At 37.6% G+C, this 22,726-nt stretch overlaps 1 long non-coding RNA gene across 1 annotated transcript in view; it reads left to right on the top strand.

Moving 5' to 3' along the window:
- The window catches only part of LOC108496060, a 36,401-nt gene that overhangs the window by 2,946 nt on the left and 10,729 nt on the right, over window positions 1-22,726 (top strand). Inside the window, exon 2 of the long non-coding RNA XR_001874305.1 lies at window positions 22,315-22,405. This is a non-coding gene — a long non-coding RNA (uncharacterized LOC108496060). The remainder of the gene's footprint in view (window positions 1-22,314; window positions 22,406-22,726) is intronic.

Below are 22,726 nucleotides of genomic sequence, written 5' to 3'. Positions count from 1 at the left end.
ATATATCTGATAGGGAATAACTACCCATACAGAGATAAAGACGGATTTATTTACACATACGCACACAAACGCACACACGTATGCGCTCACATCCTACATCGTATTTACACATATGCACATACACTCCACATACACGCAGTCACACAAAACATAGCAGACCTTATTTGTTGACTCCATGTGACTGCTTGGAGATACCAACAAAGTAAAAAGCAAAGCCTACCAGAATATACAATATCAACTGTAAACAGCCTTATCAAAATGAGGTAAATATCAGCCCAGGGAAAGAATCTCTTTGCATACAATACAGGTTTCATGCATATACATGCATCATCTTCCACTTTCCCTGCAAGTATTGATATTTTATTAATATTTTATCTGCTATATTTTACCAGACATATTTCATTCTTGGGGGGGCGGGAGCGGGGCACACTATTATGATGAAAAGTAGGGTAAAATGTACAGATGTCATTATAAATCGAAATCTTCTACAAATATTTTCCTGTGTGGGATTTAAGAAGATTGCTTCTCATTTGAAAATCTAATTATCTTAACCTAATACTGCAGATGTGAATATGACTGACACTTTCATTAAAAGATAATTAACTAAAACTAGGAGTAGACATACTTTAAAATACCCCCTACTGAAGATAAAAACATGACTATTCAAAGAGCATCCAAATACACCGCAGGAACACGTGCAGATTTTTGATAATGCTATTCCAGAAATGGGTATACCAGCAATGGTCACTAAGTCACAGTTACACACAAGAGATATTTACAGTACCAAGGACCCCGCGCAGGTGAACCATAACCTTAGAGCTGACATGCCTTTGAAGTTCGTGATTCCTGCGATACCCATCAAAACCTTGTCTTAGGCCTTAAACACTAGAAACCAGCAGGAAGGTTTTATCACAACCTTCCATTAAAAGCACGCAACAACAACAAACCAGCAAAATCCAGGATGGCAGGAACAGACACCTCTCTGGGCCTTAAACCTCCTGCTCCAGGAGAACATTTTGCAAGTATTGAAACTAATGCTAATAGGAAAATCCCCACCTGATGATGAATTAAGGCTGCCCTTAAGGAAGCACAGGCCAGTGTCAGGGAACCCAGTGTCTAAAAGCAGATGTTTAAGGTCAGAGTGAAGGTCTTGGTAGTTTTAGGAAAAAGAAAAGAAGAGAAAAAAAGAAAGGGAAAAAGAAAATAGGTCTTTGGAAAGGGGAGGAAAAAAAGGAAAAAAAAATCACCATCCTGAAAGTACAGCTATTCCAAAAATCAGAGTCTGCAAATAAAGCAGGGAAGGAACCCTACCCCAATCCAGAGAAACCTTACTTCAAACTTCAGGAAAATCTCCAAGACTCGAACTTAAGGAAAAAGTCAGGGGCACTGAAGGGTTCGTGAGAGCAACTTTATTGCTTTTCCAAGCCTCACCTAAGCATTGCCCCAGCTCATCAATGAAAAAAGATGTGAGTACACGTATGCAGATTTGCACAGGCACTGCGCCCTGTCAAGGAAGGTAATAAGGAAACTAGCGATATTCTGCATCGTTGTTTACAAGGTGGAAAAAAATGCAAACAAAGAGTGAAAATGGAATCTCTGAAACCAGTTTACAGTTATCAGATTGAGGGAGTATGATGGAAAGAGAGCTTTTAGGTTTAAATTGTAGATGAAACAGGACTGAGATAGAAGGATGCATTGTCCATTCAAGTGCATGCCTGAAGAATGGCAACACATTTCCTAAGACTGAAGACAACTAAATACAATGTGATGAAGAAGCACCTGAGAACAATACATCTATTTCAAATTCAAGTGCAGAAACACATATACTTAATGTCACAGAAGAATAAGGAAACGAAGATAATTTAGTTTTAAAATCGTCTCCCCTCTCCGCACTTCCCCCCCACTTCTTTTATTCCTAGTGCTTTTTTCCTGGTGAAACATCAATATCATTAATGTCATTAATGTCAAAACACCAAACGTCAGAACAGTCAAGTCATTATTTTTTTGGCTTTAGAGTTTTTTTCCTCTTTCTCTCTTCTTGGAGGGGGATATAGGTTTATGGTGTTCTTGAGTTACAGCTAAAGGAACAAAGGAGCGGGGTAATAAGGCAGGAATTGCGAGAGGAGAGTCCACATTTTTCAAGGTTTCTTCTGCTACTGTTTACTGTCCTTCCTAACGTTTTAATTCTCCTCTCTATTTCTCGCTCGCTCGCTCGCTTTCTCTCTCCCTAAAAATAGTAGCTATCGCGAAGCGGGGTGTGTAGGAAAAAAAAAAAAAAAAGGCACTACGAGGTGTTAACAGTTTAGAAGGAACCCGGGGATCGCCACGTAGCTAGGAAAAATCGAAGAAGGTTAATTCCGGGAGGCAGCAGCAGCAGGTTTGTGGGATGTGATAAGAGCGGAGCGCGGCGCGGGCTGGGGGCGGCCGGCGCGGAGGACCCGGGGCCGCCGGCGCGGCTGCGGAGCGGTGCGGGGCTCCCGGCGGGCGGCGGGAGGGCTCCCCGGCGGCCCGGCCCGGCCCGGCCCGGCCCGGCTCCCGCTCCCGCTCCCGCTCCCACTCCCCTCTCTCCTCCCTCTCTTGCTCAGCTGATCGCCCCTGAAGACTCACGCCTAACCTCTCATCTCCTCTCCTCTTGTCTCGATGGACCCCCCGCCCACCTCCTCCAAACTTTTCCTGCAGGCACCGTTACATATTTTGGGATTTTTTTGAGCCTCCTGTTGAAACCACAAAAAGCTCTTGATAGTGACGTTACATTTCAAAGAAAGGGAAGGGGGAAAATTTAAAAAAAACCCCTCAGCCTTTTCTGTCCTTCACCACCTCCAGCCTCAGCCCCAAGGAAAACTTATTGGCCTGGGCGAGACGGAGCTGATGGGGGCCAGAGCCGGAGACTGGCCATTCTTTAATAGACAAAGAAATCCTAGCCCAAACCGGGCTCTGTTACACCACGTCTCTCCGTCAAGCTCATTTCACTCCCTAAATCTGCGCTGCGGACACACAGGGGCACAGGGATCTGCATAATTACAGACATAGCCGCTCCCCTTTTTAATAAACCGACATAATTCCCTAATAAGCGTTCCCTTCCCCCACCTTCTCCTCTCCCCAGACCCCAACCCAAGGGAAAGGGGATCCATGTCTTTTTACTGCGTTCTCTAAGTCTATAGATGAGCTCAGTTTGAAACGAGGTATTACAAGATTTCAGTGTTACAGACCCTTTATCTGAGCTACAGACACTTTCAGATCCCCAGCCCCCACCTCCTCTCCTTTTTGTTGTCTCTTCTCCTCCCGGGGGCTATTTGACAAAGGCAGTGTGTTAACTAACATTTTTGTTTAACTCAGCAACTTCTTTTCAAAACATACTTAAACCTGATAGCAATCTCTTGTACTTTTTGTCTTTTTCTTTTTTTCCCCCCCGAGATGAAATTGACTCTGAACCCAAAGCGTTTGGCTATTATTAATAATTTCTCTGTTTTCAGGTATCATGTATACAAATCTATTGTTAATTTACAACGCCGCCCCCCCCCGCCCCAACACATTCCACTAGACACTAAAAAGGGTTGGGGGCGGGGGCCGAGGACGAGGGGAAGAGGGAGGAGGAAAGGAAAACAAAAATCCCCGATCTGATTCCTGGAAAGTTTTGTTCGAAAAAGAAATAAAACAACAATAACATTGCATTTCAATTCTGCCCTCACTGCCCCAGATTTGGCATTCACCTACTGAAAGTGCGTCTAACGAGCAGTGACCTTAGAGAAGAATCACAGCCCAATAGTATAGACATCTCGCTGAGATTTTGAGCTAAATAGTGCCGTTCCCGATTGGCTTTTTGTTGTTGTTGTTATTTTGGCCGGAGCCGCACAAAAACGCGCACCCGGACGTTACTATAAATAAAAGCTTTCCAGGTCTGAGTCTGCTGCCGGCGTTTCCTCCGGAGCCTTAACAGCCCTTTTTCAGCTCCTTTCTTGGGCAGATCGCGGGGATTAAATGCCCTGAACCTGAGCTCCTGGCCTTGGATGGGAAGGGAAAGAAAAAGGGAGAGGGAGAGAGAGAAAGGAGAGGGTGAAGGAGCCAGGCGCCCTCTGGGCTTTCAGAGGTCAACGCTTTGACAGTGCTCTGACCTCCCTCCCCTCCCGGCAACCACCCCAGTGTTTATAAACAAAAACAGTCAGGACTAGCCCCAAACAATAGCAATTCACCAACTTCACAGGCACTTCACCAGCTCTTATGCAAATAAAGGAAAACGACCGCTTACCACCGCTCCCCCCCATCCCCTCCAGAAAGCCCAAGAGCATATTTCCAGCAGTGATATATCCAAGGGAAAAATTTTACATTCTATTCTGGAAAAGGACAAAAAGGGACTTCAGAAATAAAACGGTTCTGCTAGAAAGACAGACAAAAAGGGAGAAAAAGCCAATAAAACTACCGATCTTACTGCAGAAAGAGAAAAGTTATGAAATATTTATACCTAAATCCAGCAATCCACACTGCCAATAAAACAGGAATCTTTGTTGTGTAGACAATATGCTAAACTACCTCTGCGACAAACAGCGATTATAAAGCAACCAGAAAAAGTTATTTTCGCCCAAGGAGCCAAGTTTTCAAAGAAAACGTGTGGATTTTACAGCTAAATAAAAGCCACCACCTCTGTGTTATCCGTAAAAACTACACATAAATTAAGAGCACCGTTAAAAGAAAAAAACCTTCCAGCAAGCAAGCAGCACATCTGATCTGACTTACCAAAAAAAAAAAAAAAGTATAATTAAAACCATCTTTAATTACAAAAAACAGCAAGCGAAAACTAAATGAATCAATGCTTTCTCCCCAAAATGTTGTCCGCCAAGGTATAGAAATGACAGTTCTATAGTCCTGCATTATAGCGTAACTGAAACTCCACAATTCAGGAATTGATTATGCGATAAGGAAAAAAAAAACAAACCGTAAAAGGTAAAAAAAAGGTCCTAATGATTTTCAAACTTTTGCTTAAAAAAATGATGAAGATCAGAAAAGGTTGGAGGAAAAGTTAAAGGAAATATACCTCAAGAGAAAAAAGACCATCTCCTTTTCTTCTTTGTCTATCAGTCTCCAGTTAAAGCATATGGAAAATGTTTTCAAAATGCCTAGATTTGGCACATTGTCATTGCAAAGAGAGGAGCGCAGTGATGCTGTTATAGAAAATGGGAAATAAATTCAGGATTGGGTGCTGCCTCCTTCAATGCGGATTTATCTAAGTTTAATTTAATATTCCGCAATCACTGTATGATCGCATATAATTCACCAAGATTTTTAAGGGCTTTGCCTAAATATGTTGACCACAGGCACAAAGTAATTTAATCACATTATTTCCTTATTTTATTTGTGTTTATTTTTCTCATTAAAAACACTTTAAATTGCAATTGTAAATAATAGAAATGATGGAATATTAGGTTTGGGCTGAACAAACGCTCAGAGAAGATATTAGCTTTATTAAAATCATTCCGAACGTAAAATCAAAAAGCACAAAATGGTTGTTTGTAAAACACTAAACCTTTAATCGATTTATTGGCATTCCGATCGATTAGATAAACGGAAATCTATAGTAAACATAAAAGCATTTAAAATATTTTTCTCTCATTTATAAACAAAACTTTTCTTTTCAGTAGAAAAAAATGATTATCAAACGACTAACAGGAAATTCTTCAGATATCAAATTACGATAATAAAATTATTTCCACATGGAAAGGGATAATGACAATGATGATAGTAATTATAATAATGAATAATTCAACAGCCCTTTGACATATATGGAAGAGCCTGGTTCAAAAACAGCTTTTGAAGGGGGCTACTTTTAAGGGATTTTTTAAATAAAATTGAGTTTTGTGGCTGAAATGCTTAGATCAAGTGACAGTTTAGATGCGTGTGCTAAAATTGCGTTAATTTTTTTCCTGCATTTTTTCAGGCTGGAGCATTCGCTTTGACATCATCCCCTAAGTTAACACTTAGCAGTAAATAAGTATGTAAATATATAAGGTACCCTTGAATTTGTGGGGGAAAAATTTTGTCTTCATGCCAGGGCGACGGGAATGGGGACCCTTTACCATATAATTTAAACGATTTGCCTGGCTTGCAGCGTACCTTCCAGATTACAGAAAAATTCTGCAGGCAATAATGTCTTAGACCATTTAAGTGAAAGAACACAATTTATTTAGGGGTGGAGGGTGGGGAACCGTAAGCCGGAAAAATGCAGCAATCAGAGCTTGTGGCATTCTAGCTGCGCGAAGAGGAAGTGTTGCTGTAACGGGTATTATGTTTATTTGATAAAGAAAATCAATGAAAGTGGCTGTAAAGTAGTTAGTGAGGCGTGTGTTTGGGACTCGGGTTGAATAGTGACTCCAGCGGGCTGGTCGATGAGCTCTAAGAGCTCTGGAAATCTAACCTAACCCTCAGAGTGAGCTCTCTCTCACTCAGTGCTGCACCTTCCCCAGGCTGGAAGACTTCAGTCCTTGTCTCCTCCCTCTGTCTCCTTCCTTCTCTCCCTGCATCCCTCCCTCCGTCCCTCCTTCCCTCTCTCCTAGTTTTCCGCTCCTGCTTTCCTTCTTCCCATTCGCTCCAACTGTTCCCTCTCCCAGGTTTATTTGCTCCCCTTAATCTCTCCCATTTTCTTTCTACCTCACTTTCATTCTCTCTTCCCGTCTCTGCCGTAGCTGTTTCCTCCCTATCCAGCTGGTTCTCTAAGTTTCCCTGTGCTCTTGGAGACTTTTTCCTCCTCTAATTCTCTTCCTCTCTTCTCAGGTATTAGTATTCCTAAGTTTTCTTCCAGCCTTTTTCCTTTCTGTCTTCACCAGCCAAATTTATCTCTTATTTTGGATTGGTTCCTCCGGACATGTGCTATATTAGTAATTATCCCTACTCATTTCCCTTTCACACACCCATGCTGAAGGGATGAGTGCACCACGCTCTTTCCACAGTTGGAATATTTTATACCTTGGCTAATCTTCAGTGGTGCTTTACTTAAGACTTTCTGCAGCTATTTCCCTCCTTTTCTCCCGCTAATCTTCATTCCCTCTAATTTACAACAGAAATGTTTCTCCTCCTCCTTTTCATTTCCTACTTTACAATTTCCTTTGGGGTTTCTAAAGAGTAGTACGTCCTTTGCATTTCCCTACCCCCATCTCTTTCACTGTTTCACTTCAGCTATTTTATTTACCCGGTTGGTAGGGGGATATTTCTTTCGTTAAAAAGTTTATCTCCCTGTCTTTCAGTCCCAACCTATTAAAAAAAAAAAAAAAAAGAGAGAGAGAGAAAGAAAAAAAAAAGTCGAGTTTGTGGCTCTTTTCAGCGAACTAACTTGGTTTCAAACTTCTGGTTTGGATTATGTGTCATTATCTATTTTCCCTTATCGCATCCCCCGTTGCCCTCCGCGCACCCCTCCCCCCAGCCCCTCCCGTACACCTCCCCGTTGCTAATAACATCTTTAGTGTGGTCAGTGTTAAATATGGCAGATCCCTGAAAAATGCTTCCTCTCCAGCTCTCTGCTGGAATTCATTACCAGCCCCACTCTTCCCACCGCGCCGTGTCTGCGGGGCCCGGCGCGGCCGGTGCCCAGAGCTCCGCGAAGCCTCCGCAGGGGCCGCGGGATGCGCGGCGGCCGCTCCGCGCCGCCGCCGGGCAGCGCCCCCGAGCCGCGCAGCCGGAGCTGTGGCGGCCGCAGGGGGACCGGCCCAGAGCGCTCCGCTCCGCCGGGTCCCCGCCGGGCCGAGGGAAGCAGTGACGCCTCCGGCGGGGGCGGCCCGGGGCAGGCGGCCTGCGGCGGGGCGGGGGCGCTGCCCCTCGGCCGGCCCGGCAGGTGCGCGGGCTCCTCTCCGCAGCGGCGGGAGCAGCGCGCCCCGCGCAGCCCCGCGCCGGGGGCTCCCCGCTGGCGGCGGCAGCATCCTCTCCGCGGGAGGTGGCCGGCTTTCCCAGCCGTCTACCTGCCCTCGTTTGTCTGGGGCAGGAGGTGGGGGTTGGGGTCTAGCTCTTATTATTTTCTTTTTCCCTCTTCCCCCCTCGCTCCCCCATCTTCCTTCCTTTCCTTCTTTTTTATTTGGCCTTTTCCCATGTTATGCCCTGATTGTCTGGAGTGGGATCTAGATGAGGGATCCCCCCCCGGTGAAGTCACTCATGTGCTGCTGGCTGTGACACATGCTACGTGTGTCGCCTTTGTATGGTCCTGGTTGGGCCACATGCACTTAGCCTGCAGTTTATCGCAGGATTTGCTTTCATGTGTGTAGTGAGTGGTGGAATAAAGCAGGATTTCAAAGGGTACCACTAGAATTAACGTTTCAAACTTGGTCTGGGTTTTGAATAAACCTTAACCCGAGGAAATGATTGTTCCAGGTTAAATGGCCCTGAACTGTCCTTTGTTTCATTAATTGGGATCCACTGTTTTGTTCTTTTGACAATTCTTTTAAAGAAGCTGGAGGAAGAAATCTAGTTCATTAATTTCTTCCATACTGACTGAAACATTTTCGCTGTTTTACACATGGATGGAGTTATGTTTAGACTTCTTCTCTATAGGTTACACACATGAAGTGAACAGCGGGGGCTCGATCCTGCCTGTCCCTTCTTGAGTGAGTAAACGTAGATCTGGCCCGCTGTCAGAAACTCTCACTACTGTTAGGACCTCTGTTCAGTGTGAAGTCTGATAACATGGTTTTACCTGTTTCAGGCACCCATAAGGATACCCAAAACAAATGTTGTCATATAATTCTGGTTTGCTAAAAGCATGTTATGTGTTTTGTTTTTTTTTTTTGCTAAACCTCTAATACCTGTAACTTTCTTCTTTGCTTAAATGTGCTTGAGGGAGGAATGTTAGCTTTTACTTTAAACGTTTCATAGTACTGACATGGGCACAAATGGAAATTAATATTTTTGATAGTTTCCAAGAAAATACAATGCACAAACAAGGCAAACAATATAATCCAGAAGTCTTATTATTATACCACAGTGTAGGGGTGTACATTTTACAAATATTTGCCTAGGAACTTAGAGTACTAAATTCTGTCAATATCTCCATCACCTCTGAAATTATTGTTCACCTATATCCACAGTGACCCCAAATTGTCAGAGAAAAAGCCTGCCAGTTGTAAATCCACACGGGGCTACAACAGGATTGCAATTTATTATAAAGCAGAAATGTTACTGAAGGGAAAATTGGTGCCTATTCCCAAGTCCACACCTGAAAGGAACACACTTTCCAGAAATAAAGATGTTACAGAGAATTGTTTAATTTTTTTTGTTTTTGTGAGATAGCATCATCATAATAGGTAGATTATATTTATTCCGAATTCTTTTTAACCCACTATGAATGTTTTTTAAAAAATTGTTTAAAAATAACAGACACTACTGAAATTCAACAGCACCTTGAAAAGATTAAAATATTTACTTATGCTGAGGACTTTGTGCATGACAATACATTATAGAATAGTCAAGACAGAGATATACTTTTTCCGTCTTTCTCCAAAGTGATCTAGTTTGGTATAATATTCTTGCTTTCCTCTGAAATTATGTTACTGAGTGCAAAAAATATTCTTGATGTAATTTAAGAGGAAATGAAGGAGTATTATAAAACTAAATTTAAACGTATGTTTTAATACTCTGAAAAACAAATACGGATTGTATGTATTTTGTGGGGAGATCTTATATACAGTGTGGAAAGAGCTTATTTTAAACAAGCGTGTCTGTACATTCCTTCAGATAACAGTCTGCACACTGTAGTTAGTCATAGGATTTTTGATGTCTTGGTCTACTTATTTTTGACAGAAAACGATTGTAATGCAAGATATATGTAAAAAAATTCAAAGAGCATCTAAATGCTACTGATTACGAAGTGTTTGTAAAACACCTAATTCCAAAAGATGAAAACTTTTAAAAAAAAATATTTACTCCCCAAATAAACTCATTAATTTAGAAAGACGCTAACCTGTGTATACAATAGAAAGTGGACAACTTTCCACTTTCAGTTCATTTCTGGTGTCAGGAGGAATAAATGTGAACACAGAAAACATATTTCACTCTTTTTCTGCTTGAACTCCTTTACAATTTTCTCTTCACAGAGACATCCTTAGAAACTAGAAGTACTCTAGGAATCAGTATTTCCACCAAGTAATTATTTTGAAAATGAATACATGTGCTATTTTCCTTTCTTTTTCAGTAGATAGTTGTGAGTATTGATTGATAAGATAATCATCAGGAAATAAAAACGAAAAGGAAACAAAAACTAAAACTAAAATATGTTGTAAGGCAACAAATAGATATTTCTACATTTATGCTAAAATATTTGGATTTTCTTTTAATGGGAAGCCTTCATAAATTATTAAATCACACTTGATCAAGTTAATAATGAAGTTAACTACCAGCAGGTAAAAGGCTGTTTTCTGTGTAAGATTTATTCTTGAGCACCCTAGACAATTCATATCCCTGTTCCACCTTTTTTTTTTGTTAACTTTATTCAAACTTTTATTTTGAGACTATTTTAATAAGTAAAATGTGTGTGTGTGTGCGTGCACATGTGTGTATGTGCCCACACACAGAAGCACCTGATCCGTCCCTTTTTCACACAAAAATATTTGTGTGTAGTTATATATTTAGAAGCATATAAAGGTCTGCTCAGTTTTTGCTTTTGGCACTGTAATTAAGGTAGAAGGATTCAGATATGCTATAATGCTGAACATTCAAAATTTAACATTAGAGTTCCTGGTTCATCTACAACAGGATGGATACTGTGTTTATAGAGTTCATTCTTGACCTTACCTGAGTAAGTACTTTAAGTTAAAGTATGAGATGCACCTAGAGGGGTAATACATTGAGTTTAATAGGAAGACAGTTAATAACCTTTTTTCATCCTCATGCACTATCAATCATGGCTGTCACCAGTCTGCTGAATCAAAGCAAAAGTGTTCTTCACAGATGACTGATTAGAAACGCAAAATCACAAGATCCATCTTCATGGTCACTTTTATTATAGTCATTTTTAAACTGACAGCAACCTGCTCAGTTTCAGCAGACTGGGCATCACAAATAGTGTCACTCAGTGCAGCTAAGCATGAGAAGATGTTGGCTGGATTATACTTAAAAATAATTAGGCCCAAAGCCTTTTGTGGAAGCAATAAAAAGGATTTTTGTAGTTCCAGCCCATCTTTTCAACACCAGCAGTAGCCTATGTTTTACAGTGGGTTACTATTGGAAAATATTTTCATCCTTTCAGTTCGAGTGAATTAATCAGTTTTAGATGGCCCTTAGATACTTTTTAAAAACAATATCTTTGTTGGTAATGTGACCGGTGAGTTTTGATAGAACCACTCTTAAGCAGAGGCTTAACATTGCTACTGTTATTTGTATAGTGCAGTGATGAACTGTTGGTTTCCAGCCTTCTGAGGAATATTGCAAAAGCTAATTACCTTGTTAACTAGATTAGTTTCAATAACATTGTCTCCTGTTCAAATAAGCTAGAGAACAGTTCAACAGTTTAAGATTATTTATAAATTAAATGGGCTCCAGCAAATTCAAAATCAAAATGGTATAAGTGAGAGGGAGAGAAAAGAAGAGAAGGAACACTGAGACTGCAAGTTGTGCTCTGTTCTGATGTGTTTCTGAAATGCGGTGAAATGTAGTATAAGAAAAGGTATTCAATAATGTTGAAAAATCAAAGCTCGTTTGTGTGGAGTTTTTTTTCTTTGGTTGGTTTGGGTTTTTTGGAAATATAAATTGCATAAATTGCTATTGACTCTAAAGGGTGTTTTTCCTGTGTGAAAATTGTAGGATTGGTTCCTTAATGTAGATAAAATCCTTTCCCTCTACTTAATGCTGCTTAACATGGCTAAGAAAATAATACATTCTAATTTGGAATTTTGATTCAAGGACTGATGGAGTGAGAAGACAGCCAAGACTAATTTTTAAATTAGGTGGAAGATAAATAGGCCTCCCTCAAAACTCTTCAAAATCTTTCCCCCTTTTTAAAATTTAAATTTCACTTCATCTTGTGAACACAAACATATTGCACCAGCTGAGCATCGTTTTAGAATTATCTTTAGAATGGCAGTGAAATGGTGCATCTGGCCACTTAACTTTAACCCCCCAAAAAGTAGTCTTATTAGTAAGCCTGATTTGTGGAGCTGTGATTTCTTTAATATGGCTCAAAGGACTCTAAGCACTGTATATCTAAAACTTTCATTTAAAACACATTTGGTAACTGCAAGCGACTTCAGTGGGCTGTAGTGTCGGACCTTTCTTGCTGTGCTCCTTATAGTGCTCCTTCCCATCCTTCTCTCTCAAACTGGAGGACAGGACTTTGGTCAAGTAGGGCTCTTCCAAAAGGGAATGCTCTTCATTTTCACTACACTATAAACACAGACACAAAGACACACACTCAGTAGTGATGAAACGTGGTATATACAAGCATGCAAACACACATAAAGAACATGCTACATACATGTTTTTAAAACTATATAACATGAATTGACACACAATCACTGGTTCCTGAAACACGTATCCCAGGGTAGTCATGTCGGGAGAATATCTTTATTTAAACTATCTTCAATAGTTTTATAATATTTCCATGTACTACGTAAACAACTGTGAGACTGAAGGAAGAGAATGCGAAGCAAAGTAGGCAGTTTTGTGTCCAGTTTAGATTCACATGTTCTGTAAACAACTTGATTCTCTTCTTCCTCCCAGTTAATGCTTATCTTAAGGATATAATTAGCATTAATAATATGGTCCCGTGTAGAGACTCCATGTTTGTTAAAGTTGTTTTAACATGCATCTCTATTTTCTGATGAAAAATTGATACAGTGATGCTGACTGACATCTGTCTAAAAATCAGAGGCTAAGTATGTCTGAATTTAAATTTCTGAGCATTAATCAAAAGCTAATCAAGCAGAGAAACTAGTAATGTCTACTGATAAATAACACAATCATATTTTAATCACGTTGCTTTTAGGGGGAAGACAATGTTATTCAATTATTATTATTTCCCCAACAGATATTTTTAATAGTATATTCTCAACATAAATGGCTAAGGAAAGGTGACTGTAAATTATTTGTGTGCACCTTTGTGTGTAGTAAGGACCTATTTTAAAGAAATCCTGAGATCTGCAAGTAGAAATATTTGCATTAAAGAATGAAACTAATATATTTGTTTGGGCTAAAAGTGCTTTCTAGTTTCAGGTAGAAAAGTTGTTCTTTCTCCTCAATATTAAATAATACTAATCTACTTCCTAGGTGGGTTTTTTTTTTCAAACCCAGTTACCATTTTAAGACAATATGGAAAAAAGAGATCACTATAGCTTAACTTAAGCACATAGTAAATCCATCTGTCTCTAAAAATGAGCATAAATAAGAAATTTTGTGGGGTTTTTCCTGTCACAATGAAAGGAGACACAGGTAATAATCATTAAAATATTTTTATTGCCTTAAGGAAACAGCTACATCAACCTGGCTTTGTTGAGAATGCATATGTTGTTTTACTCTATATGCTATATCTTCCCCAAAATGTGTTGCTTCTCCAAAATAAGTGTGTCCTTATTTCCTTTGTCACTACACTTGCTTATCCAGAGTATTCATTACATATAACACAGAGTTAACTTTAAAAGATCAGGATTTTTAGAAATGAACTTTGAATTAACTATATTTCCAGCTACAATTCTATCTGTCAATCCTTAAAAGACATGACTGAAGTAAGTACTAACATACTATAAAGGAAATGTTACAGTAAAACTATTATAACATATTTAAGTACTGAATGCATATAAATATTTTGTAAAATTTCCCAAGAGACAGTTTATATAATAAATAAGTAAAAGATTTGCATCTACTTTAGTAATTACTAATGTAATTGTAGGGAAATAATGGGTGGGTACATGCACAGAAGACAGCAGCTGAAGGACAGTGTAACTTTATTTTAAATAAACATATCTACTCAAGTAAATAGACCAAACAGTATCTAGAAGATTTCTCATTCCAAGTGGACTTATTATAAACATATTTAGACCCATGAAAATAGCCCTCAAATCCTTCAACAGCAAAAGCAGAGCAGCAAAGAACACTAGGAATTCCCATACCACACCTGCCTTTTTGCTGCCTGAATATGCAGCTATTTCTGTCCTCACTGCCTTTTTTTTCCCCTTTGGTTTCTGAAATGTTCCTTGTAGAAGCTTAGAGAAGGGGAAAGTTTTTCTATGAGCATCAGTTTGAGATAAATATGTGTATGTGAGTGGGAGACTGTGTGTGTGTATATGAAGATGTATCAGGAAGGCTAGACTGGTCATCTTTAGCATCTCTCTCCTACCTTGGGTTCAGAACCTCAGCTACCACTCACTGAGCTTTAAAGGGAAAAGAGCAGGGAGCAGAGGTCATGCAAAATGCTTGTAGCTTTTGTATTCAAATTACCAACATTTTGAATAAAGCTTATGGTCTGATACCAATATTCCCAGTGGATAATTAGGTAGGTCATTCTACCTTCTCTTGAAAGCATTTAGATGTGTATTGGTAAGTCCAGACTTTCATCAGGACCGAAAAAGGATTCTGCATTTTTCCCTTTGCATTTTCTAGAATATTGATCACATATCATGAGTTGGGGATTTCTGTTTTGTTGTCTCATTTTTGGTCTTTTTTTTTGTCTTTTTACTCCCAGAACCTCTCTTTTTTTTTTTCTTTTTTTCTGCCTCCTGCAGTAGATAATAGCCACGAATCCTTGCAGGTTGACTATGCATTTACGCTTCATAAAAACAACATGTTAGAAGAAAAGTGTAAATATTTCTTTGCCGAATACAGCAAAACCAATTATTTTTCTTCCAACAGTTAGGAACAATTCCTATTTTTATCCTGTTGCTGAAGGATGCACATGGAAACTTTAGTATAAACACTATAGATATGCTAAATACAGTAAAACAAGTGCATCTAATACAGAACGAAAACAAAAGAAGAGCTATCTTATTTCTCAAGTGACATATTCAGGCATAAGCACATATACTCTTTTTTCCTTCTATCTTTTATCTGTAGACTAAATCATAGTATAGATCATAGTCTGGTAGGCTAAAAGGAAAAGATTATCTTCATATAAATGTCCAACTAGGATTTTAGAGTAGTGCTGTGGAATGCAAAAGGGGTAAAAATGTTCCCCAAATTTCCTTGAATAGTTTGGGTATTACAGTAGGGATTTTTTTTTAAATATTTGATCTTTCTTTGTAGATTGTATTCTATTTTAACTGTATTTAGGCCCTGTTTTCATTTTTGTGAAGCACTAGGTTTTCCTTCTTTGTATGCTGTTCTCCCATAGTGCATCTTAGTTTAATTCATTCTTAGCAAAAGAAACACCCAGGTTCAATCTGGAGACCTCCTTCCAACATAATTTAGCTAGACCTTTTCTTAGTAAAGGTTTTCTGGTTTTCATTTTCACTTCATATTCTCAAATAAAAGATCCTTTGTTGTCTACCATTTGATTGGACTTAATGAAAAACACTCCATTTTAACTTAACAGTATTTCCCTTTGAATTTATTATATTTAAGAACACTGTCAAAAATCAAGCATTTAATCTCAGGTTTTTATACTTAAAATTATATTACTATCATATGGTTCAATGAGGTGATGTAGAAAGTATATTGAATAGATTTCAAAAAGAAAAGTGAAAAACTACCCTCATTTTAATATGAAACTAAATACTATAGCTAATGTGCAGATTGGGTATGGTAGTTGACTTTAAAGACTAATATGTGACAGGGTGCCAACAGCTGAATTGTGCAGTATTGACTAAATGAGGTTCACTGATTTGTATTGAGGCTAATATCTTCTTTAAACAATTCCGTGTAAATTGTGCGTATAAAGTCATTGGAAGCTATTTCTCAGGACAGCCTCGCTGGCTAGCTACCTGCTGGAGTGAGGAAGATAATCAATAGAAAGAAATAGAGCTGAGCATGAGTCTAGGAAGCTTCAGAGCAGTTAGTGCTGATAAAAGTAGATGATGTCAATATTTGGGAATAACACAACTCTAGGATAACAGACAAAAGAGAAGTGCATATGTTGTAGAGTGTTCAAACAGGGGCAGAATTAATGCATAAGTGGCAGATGTTGCCCCAGGCTGCAAAAAGACATTATTTATTCCAGGTATTGTTAAATTCCTAGCGATACACCACTGCTCAATATAGTATATTAAAATTATATCTAGCAATGAGAGAACTGGAATACCTTTTACATGAGTAGAAATTCTGAGATACAAAGAAGCTGATGCACTCTATTGATGCAGAGAATTTTCCACGTGTCTCCTTGACCTCGTAAGAAAGAGCCTCTGTCAGAAATGAATCCTGAAAAAATAGTGTTCAGTGTTCTCTAATTAAATGAATATTTTGAACTAATATTTAAAAGACTAACAAAACCAAAATGGAATGGCATAGTTTGGTAGAAATCAATTCTTTGCTTGTAAAGATGTTGACATCCTTGAGTCCACCCTCTTTCCCCACCACCCCCCTGCTTTTATTTTTGTGTTTAAAGATTATTGAAGCAAAAAATTCCCAGTGCTCATTCAGATTTATAATATGGTGAATGTTTTTAGCCATGGTGTCTTTATTGGTAGTGAAGTATTGGTATATTTTTGCTAATTTAATACTAGAAATCAGTTTTCCTCTTGCTGTCAGGCGATGAATTTTTGTTCTTCTATGCTGATCTCTCTGTTGATGTATTATGACATAGTCTGTCAACATGAACAGATATGTGAAAGGGAGATTGGGTGACTGAGACATGCAACCTGAATATGGCTCCTCTTCAATTTTAAACATATTATCATGTTTAGATGCAGTCAGTAGAAATGTAGGATTTTTTTTTCTCTAAAGAAAGCTATTATTTTGATGTAATTTAAGCAAAAGCAAAACAGGTGGACTATGACAAGGTCCTAAAAGCAGAATGAATGAGGTAACTCTGAAACATATGCATGCAAGCTTAAAAAGCTTTCACTTCTAAGTTAATAGCCCTTTAAAACTAGCATTTGCAAAGCACAAAAGTTTTTGTGTAAGAAGAACCAATCCAGGCTTATCTGATTATTAAATATTGCTATCTTTTCTTAAAAAAAATTAAATCATTCCACAAGCTTTATATGGTTTTGTTGTCACAGATGTTTTTATTGTTTGGTGTTAGATATCTGGATTACATCAAGTAGGTGATTACTATGTCAGCTAAAAAGGTCAAGTTCCATACTCTTTATTTCAAACCATCATAAAGAAACCTTTCTATAATGACACACACGTCTATACTGTAGATCTCTCCCTACTCATTTTTGAAAAAAGCTTCTATCTGGCATATGGCTTAACAAGAAAGAATTTCATATTTTGATAGTTAATACAGTGTCAATATTCATGCTTAAGAGAAATACCTGTGTTCTGAAATAATTAACTTTTTCAAAGCAAATTCCTTATTAAAATATCAGATTTTATCATTAAATATATAATTTATACGAATAAAAGTTGTTATTATTAGAGTGATGTGCCATAAAAACCTTCTTACACATTTTTTTTTCAGGTTGCTATTCTTTAGTTGTCATACATAGCATCATTCTATCCTAAAATTACAAGAATTTATAAGGTTCCTGTTTAATACTTAACTCTAAAGAAATCTTCATTTCAAATAAGCATGCATTTTGATTTGGGACATGGTCAAAAATCTTTAAAGATATATACATAAACTAATTTGTTAATCTCGTGCCACTTTTAGCATTTGTCACACATATAGACCAGGAAATTGGCTCCATCTCATTCTAGCTCTGTGTTGAATTAAAAACCTCTACTGCAAAGAAGAGCATGATGTGGGGAAAGAATAAATTTAGTTCTTTCCTTAGTAATGCACATATATTTCCATACATTTCACATCCTAAGGGAGCCTGTGAACGCATTCAATAAATACAAAACTGTAATTCCAGGAAAAGGAAATTTTTATATTATAAATTTCACATAGTACTTTATTCTTAAAAGATCTGAAATTACAAGTGTCATTAAGTTTTTATTCTTTTACAAAATACAGGATATAAAAAAAAGGAAGACATTGAATCTAGGGTCATCGGTATTTCTGAGGGTATTAGGTGATTTCAAACAAAAAAATATATATTCAACAATGGCACTTGAAAATTAAGAAAATTTAGCCATGTCCAGCCCAACTAATTCTACCTTACTTATGCTAAAATCAGAATCATATATGTAAGCATTTATACCGAACAATTGCCTATCTTCACCTTATATATTAAGGTCAGCGAAAAGAGCAGTTTATGGATAAAGGGCAATAATAAAGAGGTAGCCTTTAAACATGATTAGTTGGTGTCTATTAAAGATGTGTTAAAATGAAATATATACTTCAGGTGAAGGAAATATACTAACTCCTTCTAGGATGATAGACTTGCTATATGTGTATTTCACTATACCTTTAAAATATTTGTGAATTTGACTGCATTCTGAGGAGACAGAGCAACGTGGTAGATTTATGAGTGTCTGACTGAAACAGGGCTAGGAAAGATTATGGCATACTTGTTTAGAAAAACTGAGAACTGAAGGTTCCTGATTTACACTGACATATATCTAGATGAAACTATAGTTTGCAAATTGCCTAGAGGAGCTATCTTTTATTAAGTGTTTGATGGGTACAGAAATGTACATATCTATTCTATAACAGTCTAGGAATACCAAAGCAATATTTGTAAATGCAATTTTAATGTTTTTAGCTTTTCTTAAATATTTTCATTTTTATGGTCACCTTGCCCAACCCTGTGCTGAGTGCCCATGCCTATTGAACAAGCCATATGGTTAGAGAAGTTTTGTTTCATTCTTTTGAATTTTTGGGATACAGGTATGCTGAAATGCTCTCTGCACTGCAGGACTAGAGAGGTCAAACCGCAGCTTAGGCACTTTTTACCTTTTCCAACAGACTACCAGCATATTTGACTCATTCTGCATCTTAAGTTAAAATTACCAACATTCAGAATTAATGCATTTCCAAAGGCTTTCAACTTTCTTACTACATTGTGATGCCATTACATATGTTTAGTTTGAAATTAGACAAGGAGTAACAGATAAACATGAAGTTTTACCAAGCACAGTAATATTTCCTGCAAAGAAAGCCTGAAAGACTGGTAAGTTTTCTACTCAGGTCAACTTTCCCTGTTTTATTCCAACTGATACAAGGTAGATGGTTTGTCTAGGAGGAGGGGGCAGGGGGCAGGCTGGCTTTGCATTATTATTTTTGGTACACTAATTTCCTCTTTCTTTAGGAGCTGTTACTTTTTAATCTTATTTTAAATCGTTATTATGATAGTGAAAATCTGTATTAGTCACTACAATTCTACTTTCATAATTCATATTTTATTAATGCAATTAAAATTGGTATTTACTGATGTTTCAGGAACAAAATTATGAATTTAATATCAATTTAACAATGGATCACGTTATGCATTCTAGTTCTGTCAGCATATTTTCAAGCCAGGTGAATGCATTATACAAATATTAGGCAATATTTTACATAATAATCTACCTATTAGGTGGGAAGTTTTGTCAGGCTTGGACGTACAGTTGGTCACGAATTATATATAAAATTTCTTTTGTCCACAGTAGATGTGGAAACAGGACTAAAATATCAGCCCTTTTAAATATTCCACTGGCTTCTAATAAGACATAATAAGCACTATCTGTTAGTGTAAGCTTTTGGTCAGCAACAGAGAAAACAAAATTTATGATCAGACAACTATTTACACTTTCATTATGAGTATATGTTCAGTGCATTGATAACTTGAACAAAAGCTTTCTGTGTTATAGCATTATATGAAGAGTTGTACATCTGTGATAAGCAACATGCACTGACCCATTTTCATCAGTAACTTGCATAGTTTTCTTAAATCATTAACTTATCAGATCTGGGCAGGGATGCCTGGATTTTTCTGGATGTTTGGATAGCACCTAGCATAATATAATGTGTACTAGAATATAAGGAAATAATTGGCACTTGTTAGTTATAAGCAGCACTTGTTAGCATAGCCTTTCTAGCATGCCAACAAGCAATTAACCTCAGCATCAGTCAATCACCTTTTCCTAGTTAACTCGCATTACACTTTGAGGGCAGCTGCCATCTTCTTGTGGAAAAATACATGTAACTATGCCCCTGACTGTCACGCGAGTTTTAGACCAGTATAAGTTTATTCTGTCCAAAAGAGTTAGAGCTTTCTACACAGTACGGTAATCAAGAAAATTATTTTTCTTCCATGACTGTAAATTAGGAGTAAGTGCACCTAATTCATTGGAATTACATCTGTTTAAAACAGTGGCACTGAAATTGGAATCAATCTTTTCTTTATGTATCTGAGAGGTGAAAGTGTAGTACTGTACATAAGTCAATCAAAGTAATGATGTTGCTTAGCAATGTAAATGCAAAAGAGTAGATTGCTGATGCCAAGAAATTTGCACCCACATATTGCACCTGTCAGTGAAAGGGAGGTTGCATTGCAACTGCAGTGCAGTGTGGAATTAATGCCCTAATTAGAGACTTCTTTATCTCCATTAGATATGCCTGACAAGACAATATGGTGAAGTTATTTATCAGCTCATCATTGCTATGGGTGGCAGGAGTAGCTGTTTTTGTTCTTTTTTGCTCTTTTTCTTTGTTTGGTTGGGGTTTTTTTAAGACACTATAGATATTTTCAGCCCATTTTTGATAGGAAGAGATGACCAGAGGAGAGTTTATGTGTGTTATTTGTGTAGAATAAATGGGTTGATGGTGGGTTAATAAAACTGGGTTTTTCCCATTTCCCTACATGTATGAGTGATTTTCATAGAAGAAAGGTATGGAAGAACTGAACTGTGATTTAAAGCACATCATTTTATTTCAATAGCAGGAAGCAACTTCCATAAATGACAACTTTTTTTCTTTTGATAACTCCAATGAAATACAGAGATGACACCTGTATGAAGCATTATTTTTAGAAAGAGGGACTGGGACACTTCTCCCCTGACTATTGAAATGACATATAAATATCATTTCTTTTACTTTTTCTGTGAGTTTTGTGACTTGTGCCTTGGTGTGTGACTGCGATGTGCATTTTTTGTTGACAGATGTGAATAAGGTACAGAGAGTACTAAATAAAAGTATGCCAGGTCCGGATAGATAGCAATATGCAGGATAACTCCAAGGAAAGCAAAGAACCCCAAACAAACAAACGAACAAACAAAGTAAAAAAAAAAAAAATGGATTCACTGTAAACTTATTTTTTCCTGCTCGGTCCATTAGGGAATAAACAGACCAACATGGAATATTATTCCAGTGAGTGATAAAAACAAAAGAAGGAGAACGTTAGGCCTGTAAGGTATTTTAATACTGCTCTTAAGAGTTTCACATATTCAATTTTGAAAAAATAAACCTTTCAATTATGAGTTGAAGTCTATCCAGCTCAGGTAGAGAAAACCATAGAATAGGAGTTTCTTTCATGTTTTGCTGACAGAAATTCTTTGGGGAATGTTTAAAGAATGGACTTTTTAGTGAATTTCTTTGGGTTATTCTTTTCAAATAGTCATTGTTGAAATCATCCTGAGGCATATTCAGATCTTAAGTCACTTATAGACTGTGTTAAGTCTCCCTGTAAAGTTCTTACTACTAGTTGGGGATTACCTTAGTGACGTTAGTCACTTTGCAAAATAAAATCATCGATTGGTGAAACAGTCCTATGAAAGCAAAATATAACTAAGTTTAATTCGAGTCTTGATAGTATGTTTTCTTCTAACTGTATCTGTGGTAGTTATGACTACAATTTTCATTTTGCCCTAAGCTTATGACCACTTTTCTTGGTACCAGACTTCACATTCCCAGAAGAACCCCTGGTCCCTTTGCCGAGTTACTATTTAAATTAGTCGGGTACAGCCTGATCAAGTTGAGTTAGAAAGTGGCTTCATGAGCAGCTTCACTGGCAGCTCTGGAGAAGCAGTAACCTCCACCTGGCGTGTGACATTTAGCTAGAACAGACTGAAACTGCTTCCTTTGGTAGCTAGCACAGAAAGTATAGTCAAGCTATTCTTATATGAAATAATGCCTCATGCCAGTGCAAAAATACAAGAAAATACAGTACTTACTGCAGAATCATGATAAAAATTTTTAGTTTTAGATGTTATGTAAACTTCATGGTGCAACTGTATTAGAACAGGAAGCTATATGAAGCTCATTTTTGGGTGTAGCTATTACATGCCTGAGGAGAGCAAAATGTTTTGGGCTATATTTCTACTTAAACAATTAAACAAACTAATGGAAAAGGTCTTGAAAGGAAACTGGATTATTTGTATTAAAATATTTTTCAGTAGTCTGATAATTATGTAAGAACATGACGAAACTCGAGAGGAAGTAGAACCATGTGAAGCAGAAGGAAGTGTCCTCACTGGTAAAGATGAGGTGAGAAAATGTTACATTTTGGTATAAAACATGCTTTCTGGTAGTATTTCTTCTGAAATCAACATTATGAAGCAGACCTATGTTAGTTATGTTAGTTTACATTAGATATGTAAACTCAAAATGCAAAATTTTACTGTGTTAAGAGCTTGGTGAATTTGTTAACTTTGTTATTTTTTAGACTAACTGGTACTTTTACTGATATTTAAAATGATAGATACAGAGAGAGCAGGATAGTTCTTTCTTTGTTTTGCCTATATAACCATCATATTGCCTTTTTGCCCAGGGAGTTTAAGAATGGTCTTGGCCATTTAACTTGTATCT

This window comes from Lepidothrix coronata, unplaced genomic scaffold (assembly GCF_001604755.1).
Source record: "Lepidothrix coronata isolate B3197 unplaced genomic scaffold, Lepidothrix_coronata-1.0 Scaffold36, whole genome shotgun sequence".
NCBI lineage: Eukaryota > Metazoa > Chordata > Aves > Passeriformes > Pipridae > Lepidothrix > Lepidothrix coronata.
This window is presented reverse-complemented; position numbering and strand designations above follow the sequence as displayed.